Source organism: Microtus pennsylvanicus, chromosome X (genome assembly GCF_037038515.1).
Source record: "Microtus pennsylvanicus isolate mMicPen1 chromosome X, mMicPen1.hap1, whole genome shotgun sequence".
NCBI classification, from domain to species: Eukaryota; Metazoa; Chordata; class Mammalia; order Rodentia; family Cricetidae; genus Microtus; species Microtus pennsylvanicus.
The window spans coordinates 26,383,899-26,391,385 of record NC_134601.1 but is presented as its reverse complement, the minus strand read 5'-3'; the positions used below and the strand labels follow the sequence as shown (position 1 = coordinate 26,391,385).

Sequence of the window (7,487 nt, the reverse complement as noted above, 5' to 3'; positions counted from 1 at the left end):
TGAATGAAAAGGAATCTCACCAGCTTTAGAGAGCAGGGGATGTAGCTGACTTTAGCTTTCCCTAGGAAATTATCCCTGAAGTTCTTTAGTTCTCCCAAATTCCCAGTTACGTTTTTACAGGCATGATATACAGGGCTAGACCACTTTGAAACTTTTCCATCAATGACTTGACTTCTTTTTGTTGTTGTTCTTTTGGAAATTTTTTTTTCATACAATGTATCATGATCATGTTTTCCCCTCCCCCAGTTCCTCACAGATCTTCCCCACCTGCCTACCCATCCAATTTTATGTTCTTTTTCTTTCTCTTTAAATAAAAAAACCTTCTCTGGCCATAAGTTTATGATAAGATTATGTTTACAAAAAAATATCATGCATTTTGTGTGTGTGTGTGTGTGTGTGTGTGTGTGTGTGTGTGTGTAGTTTTAGGGAATCAAACCTAGGACTTTTCTTATTTTTTGAGATAGGGTTTCTTTGTGTAACAGTCCTAGCTGTCCTAGACCTTGCTTTGTAGATCAGGTTGGCCTTGAACTCACAGATCCACCTGACTCTGCCTCCCAAGTGCTGGGATTAACTGTGTACACCACAACCGACCAGCAAACCTGGGGCTTTTCACATGCCACGTGAGCATTCTACAACTGAAGTATACCCTTCCCTTACCAACACTTGCCTGAAGAACCAAGATTAATTTACCATACTATGAATGGAAGGAAAGTATGCTTAGTGAGGCTTTTCTGGAAGGCTCTTTAAGTCAACCTAAATAATCTATGCATGGCATGGTGATACTCATTGCTAAACTGTTTTTCAGTGGTCTCAGATGGAAGGCTATTTTTTTCTTCACTAAGCAAGCTTTCTTCATCTCATTGTCGGGTAATGACATTATTTTTACATAGTGTAGACCACCTTACACCCTTTATTTAATCACAGCTAACATTTCTATCTCTTGAAAATTCTGTTTAGATGGATCTGGTGGTATAGACCTAAAATTCCAGCACTTGGGACACTGAAGCAGAGGAACTGTAAATTCCAGGTTAGCCTAAACTGCAGAATAGGTCCCAGGATATCCTGGGATATCAGAAAGAAACCAGCAGTTTCTGTGAGACGCTGTCTTTTGGATGTGACATTACTATTGTACTCATGAATTCACAGCAGCAGTGGCTGCAAGCATAAGACCTACATCCCATCAAGGGAGGGAAGGGAATTGTCAGATACCCCCATCCGCAAAGAGCGTTAATGGCTCCTGGGGAGGAAAGTCATATTCTCCCATGGTGCAGCCACTCGTGAGTTGCCTCATTCATGAGTATCCCCACTCTTGCTCATTTCGGCAACCCCAATTCAACGCACAAAAAAGACATGAAAGTAGAGTAGAGACTTGTTGGGAACAAAAAGGAATTTGGTGTCATTTGGTGCCTGGTGAGGTGCTAAGAGAGGGTTATACGATCAAAGCGCATCCCTTTCTTTTAAACAACAACAACAACAACAACAACAACAACAACAACAACAACTCAGTTTTCCTTTTGGAGAATTTTAAACATGAGCTCTATATTTACATTAATTTCCACGCCTCCTCTCTCTCTTTTGAAAGCCTTCTACATCCTCACAGTTCCCTCTAAAATGCGTAACCTCTTATTCAGTCCCAAGTGTGCAGCCCCAAATATGTGCATGTAAGAACACCACTAAATGGGTTCTGTAGGATTTATGTAAGTAGTTCATGTGTGTAACAAAATAAATTTTTATGTCTGTATAAAATTGTGAAATAGTCAGTATTCTTTTTTGATTTCTTTTCGAAACAGGGTTATTCTGTGTAGTCCTGGCTGTCCTGGACTTCACTCCGTAGCCCAGGCTGGCCTCAAACTCAGAGCCCGGCCTGCCTCTGCCTCCCAAGTGATGGGACTAAAGGCATGCACCACCACACTTGACTAAAAATTAGTATTCTTTCACCAAGAAAAAAAATCAGTAGTTGTAGATGAAAAAATTGCTCTGTGTGTATAAGTGCATTTATAACATCTTGATTATCAAGGGAAGAATGGGTCCATAATTTTACAAAGTTCAATAGTAAGCCTGAAATCTATTTTATTTCCAAACTACCAGTTAGATATGTGTATTGGATATCTACCATGGGTTCAAAAGTGTGGCACTATATAAAAAAGTAAAAGAGCGGATTGTGCCTTATCATTTAATAAAATTTTCAAGTATCTGAAGTGAAAGGGTGGTGGGCAGAATGGTGGATAAAGCACATAAAATCCCTGATATCTCGATATTCATTTTTAATTAGTTCAAAAATATATATTGAACATCTACTGTGTACCTTATATTGCTTTAGACACTTGAAAAACTTCAGTGAAAAAAAGTAGAAAAAAATCACAACGAACAAAAATGTGCTTATGACCACTGAATGTGTTCGGGAAATCTTGGTTGCTCAAATAAAATAAGGGTAGCATCAGTGACACAGTGTTGAGCAAGGAATGTGGTTCCTTTGGCCATATAGAACTTGCATCCAGTTCCCAGAGAATTTATGTGAGCATCGGAGAGAAGGATGGCCCAGACAACTGGAAAACAATACACCAATAGCAATAAAATATGGAAAGTTATAGTGCAGTCTCTATGGACTCTAGGAGGAGGCCAGAGGAAGGGGGTGGGGTGGAAAGAGTTAGGCATCTCTATTCTCAGGTAAAAGAAATGACATAAACTGAGCTTTCACCGATAGGTTGTGGGGACTGGTTGGTGAGATGGTTCAGGGGAGTCACAGTAAACAAAGTTAAATAAATAAACAAGGGTCAGAATATCCTAAGTCATGAGTAGGAAAAGTGAATATATGAACTCTCTCTCTCTCTCTCTCTCTCTCTCTCTCTCTCTCTCTCTCTCTCTCTTTCTCTTTTTCTCTCTCTCTCTCATGGGTGGGAAAAGGCAAAATAAAGTTTTGCCAGGTTGTTGGCTTTCTTAAAATAACTCCTTTACTGGCAACGGCTCTGGCTCTGACTTGGCCTTGGCCTAGAGAACAGTCATTCCTCGACATGGCAGGACACATCATACCGTGGCACATCATACTGTTCCTTTACAAGCAAGCCCACATCTGTCTTCAGCCTAGACTGGGGCATTTCATCCACATCTGTCTTCAGCCTAGAGTGGGGCATTCATCTCATTACTCTTTGCTCCCAGCACACTGGGATTTGAGTCCTTTCTTTGACACCTCTGTGAACTTGTACAGACAGAATGCCTTCACAAATCCCTCCCTCTTTTCTTGGCCAGCTGAAAGCCTCATCTCCTGAGAGGCCCCAGAGCAATCAGTCAGAGGGAGTTTCCTTCCCTTCTTTTGCCTCCCACAGCAGTTTGCTTGCATCTTAATTACTGCATACACATCACCCCTATTGCCATTGTTCTTAACTTCCGACTGACCCCTAATAGACTGTGAGGGCCTAGTGTGCCAGGTTCTTAGCTCTACTCTTCTTTATGTTTCCAGCTCCCAGTAGAGAGCCTGACATAGGTTAGGATGAGAATGATGTGCCTCACCCAGAACAGCTGGGGGTACACACACACACACACACACACACACACACACACACTTCTGCAGCACCTACTTTGTGTGGAAAATACTATGCTAGATACTTTGGAGTATACAGTACAACAAAACCACTTCGTTGTGTTTGGTTGGAAAGATAAGATGAGAATATAAACAAAGCACATGCTAGAGTTATTAAAGTTCAGGATCATTTTCAACTTAAGAATGTTAATATGGGCAGGGCACTGGGGGTACACTCCTTTAGTCTCAGCATGCAGGAGACAGAGGCAGGTGGATCTCTGGGAGTTCAAAGCCAGCCTGATCTGTAGAATGAGTTCCAGGACAGCCAAGGCTACAATGAGAAACCCTGTCTCAGAAACAAAACAAACAAACAAAAAAAAACCAAAACAAAACTCCCCCCCACAAAAACAAAACAAAGCAAAAAGAATGTTGCCACGGCCAGGGTGGTGGTGGTGTGGCTGGCAGGGGGCAATGACGGGGTGGTGAGGGGTCGGGCAGGAGTTGATGGAATTATAATATGTAAGATTGTGTAACAGCCAATATTAAATTTTCAGAAAGCTTGGAGGTGTGTTTAAATTTTATCTTATGTGTTTAGCCAAGGGAAAGTGAAAGTATGTTAGAAAAAGGATAAGAAAGTAAAAATGCTAAGGTTATTATGTGAATATGAAATACAATATACTCCGACTTTTTACTGGTTTCAAAGACAGACTAAGAATGCTTGAAGACATTCTGTAGCAGTTCAGATTAAGTTCCCTGTTTTGTGACAGTGTAATACTAGAATGATTTAGACAGCTCTTATTTAATTTCAATAATCAGCTCTTGAGTCTGTTACTTCCAGACCAGCCGTGAGCTTATTGAGCCATGTGTTAAACAGGGATTGGCTGAAAACTGGATGAGGTCATCAATTAAGCATTATGTCCTAGGTGCTCCGAGGGTTTAAAAGGAGGCGCAGTGGCCCTGGCCCACAGGCTCTTCTGTAGTGTCTGCACATCTAGATAGCAGGATGTAGAGTAGGTGAGTAACTCTGATAACGGACTAACGGTCTAAGTGAAGATCAGAATCTGGCTAGACTACAAGCACTAATGTTAGAGGGCTGGGATGTGAGAGGGAGAACATTGTTGCTGTTGGGGTGAAGAGGTAGGGTGGCAAATTGGAATGAAGGTGGACTTTGAATGGAGGAAATAGCTTTGCTGTTCAAAGGTTGGCAGGGAATAGGGAACAAGTCTTGTTCAGAAGATAATCCTGTTGGGCTTGGTGTGCAACAGACATTTCATGTTGGCAAGGCAGTAGGGAATGAGTTAAGATTTTGTTTGAGTTTAATAGGGGTAAGGAATTGGGGTGCCATGGAGGACATCTGACTTAAGAGGGAGCTTTTATTTATAATGTTTCTCATGCCCGATGCCTGCCAAAGAAAACCATTTAAACCTAATCTTGAAGGTTACAGGAATTTGATAGGAAAGAGACTCAAATCTCTACTAAATGCAACACAAGTAGCAAAATATTTAAGGAAAATATTTTCTTGGCATCAAGTGTATTCTTCTTGCCCAAAATGCGGAGAAAATAACAGATTGAACTAGAAAAAAAAAAGGACTGGAGTCTCTGCCTTGCTGCTTGGAGATAGTGGTACTACGTAAGTGAGTGGACTGTTAGAGCAAAAGCAAAACTTAACCTTCCCCCTCTCCAAGAACAAGGTGGAACTGGAGGCAGCAGGCCCTTCAGGGACTCTGTGGAGCGTCTATTTGTGATTCTAAAGTCTGAGCAGCAATGATCTTGGCTCCATCTGAGTCAAGAGAACTGCTTGTTTTTACATTAGTCATGTCTCCTTTCAGAGAGCCCTGTGTCTGCTGAAGGAAGCAGAGGTATGTGGGGCTTGGTCTTAGGCAAGTTAATCAGCCTCTTTGAACCTGGGCTTTCAACTGTAAAATGAGGAGAGTGGTAGTTGAGCTCATAATAGGGAGTTTGTGTGGTAGGTAAGAGGCAGCAGGTATCAAGGCAGTAGTGGTTGGTACACGGTGCTCAGTACTGCAGCCATTAATACTTGAAGGAATACATTTATCTTATGGCCTAGAGAAGCATATGTTAAGCTGCTTTAGATGGGATTAACTGTCACTTTGGTTTTGGGTCCAGACACTAGCCTAGGTTTTAACTAAACTGAACTTTAGGATTTGGTGGCACAGCAGGGAGAAAGTGGGTGTAGCGAGGCAGGAGGCATTGGTACAAGGTGTTGTGGCCATAGGAATATTTAATTTCCATGTCGGCTTTCGGTTTAGTTTGGCTTTGACTGTACTTCAAACAAAGCAGCGTTGTAAGTGGCAGAGGAAGGGAGAAGGAAAGTCAACACATTCTTGGAAATAAGATGTGCCTTTTAGATTGAGCTGGTTTGTTTTTGCTTCAGACACAAAAATATTACTTTGCTCTCAGGCTTACAATGAAAATCCCTCCTAGGCCACGGAACAAATCTAAACTTCAGAAGAAACTTTCTGTTTAGAATGACAAGGAGCCGGCAAAACTTCTTTGATATTTGTTGTTTTTAATACAGGACTCCTCAGAGGAGGTCAGTTAGCTTAAGAAGGAAGCTTTAGATACACTTAGAGCAGGTTTCCCTCAGCTGCCACACTGTAGCTATGGTAAATGTATTTTAAAAGCTGGATGTCTGGGACGTTTCCTGAGGACTTTACCTCAAAGTGTTTATAGGAGTATGTTCTCTCCCCTCCCTCCCCCCTCACACACACACACTCTATTTTCCATGCATTTGTGTATTACACCTTTGCAATTTGGTGATAAAACGTAGCAGAAACCCTGCCAATTAAGTAACTCATTTTCCAAGGACTGCAGACGTCTGGTGGGATGTTACAGGAACTGGTCCTAGGTCAATATTTAAAGCACAGGAAAGCTCTGCATGGTCAAGTCAATGGAACTTTCTTGTTCTCTGTTTCTGTGGTGGCGTGTGTTCCAAGAAAAGTTTCAAGTAGAAAAAATTTGGGCATCCACTTGTCTTCTGTGAATATATAAGCTGGCTGTTAAGTCTGTGTTGAATATAAGGTATATTGCATAGAGACCAATATTGATAGCACACACTTAATCACCTCCGCCCTTAAAGAGCTTGCATTTTAATTAAGAAGCCGGTCCTCAATATGCATTCTGTGATATAACAATATAGATCAATATGTTCATAATACATAACACCAAAGCAAGTACCTTCACCCATGATTTAGCAGGAGAAAATAGCATATTTCATTCTTACATTTTAAATGTCTGTATATCCAATTATAAAACTTTACTGCTATGTCTTACTGTATAGACAAAGGAATATATAAATTTGTATGATTGGTGTTTGTTTCAACTCAGATTCTCCAGAGATTACCATTTTTTCATGAAAGGGTATATTTTATTAAGGAAATAGGTATATACATCAATCAATATATTGCCACTGAGTCTTTGCAACCAAGAACAGTCTCCGTTTCTTGAAAGAAAACATTAGGGAATGAATTACTGCATCAGTAAAAGGGGAGATCAGGGTGCCTATACCACTTTATTAATTCATTTGTATTTATGTGCATTTTATGTAAATGCTGTGAATTTGATTAGAAGAAAATATCCCTACCCTGTCATTCCCATGAGAAGCAAAAATCGTATCTAAATGGAGGATGATCTGATTTTTGTTTTTATTCTTTTCTTTTAGGACACTAGGGACCTGGGAGGCCGGACCTTCCAGCACTGCGGGCGGTGATAGACACTTAGGATGAAGTAAAAAAAAAAAACCCGACGGGGAAGAAGAGGGGTGGGTGGGAGGCGGGGAAGATTCCATGGGAGGAACAACAAAAAAAAAAAATTTAAGCACGCTCCACTAGAACCTTTAGATACAGTTTTTAGTAACCTTCAGCAGGGGGCGCTCCGAAATTGTTGCGATCCGGACAGCCTCCTAGACTTGACCCTCTAGAAAATCGTAGTGTGTTTCCGGCTCTTCTCA

At 41.0% G+C, this 7,487-nt stretch overlaps 1 long non-coding RNA gene across 1 annotated transcript in view; it reads right to left on the bottom strand.

Moving 5' to 3' along the window:
* The window catches only part of LOC142841772 (uncharacterized), a 345,599-nt gene that overhangs the window by 189,396 nt on the left and 148,716 nt on the right, over window positions 1–7,487 (bottom strand). The gene's annotated exons all lie outside the window — the stretch shown is intronic.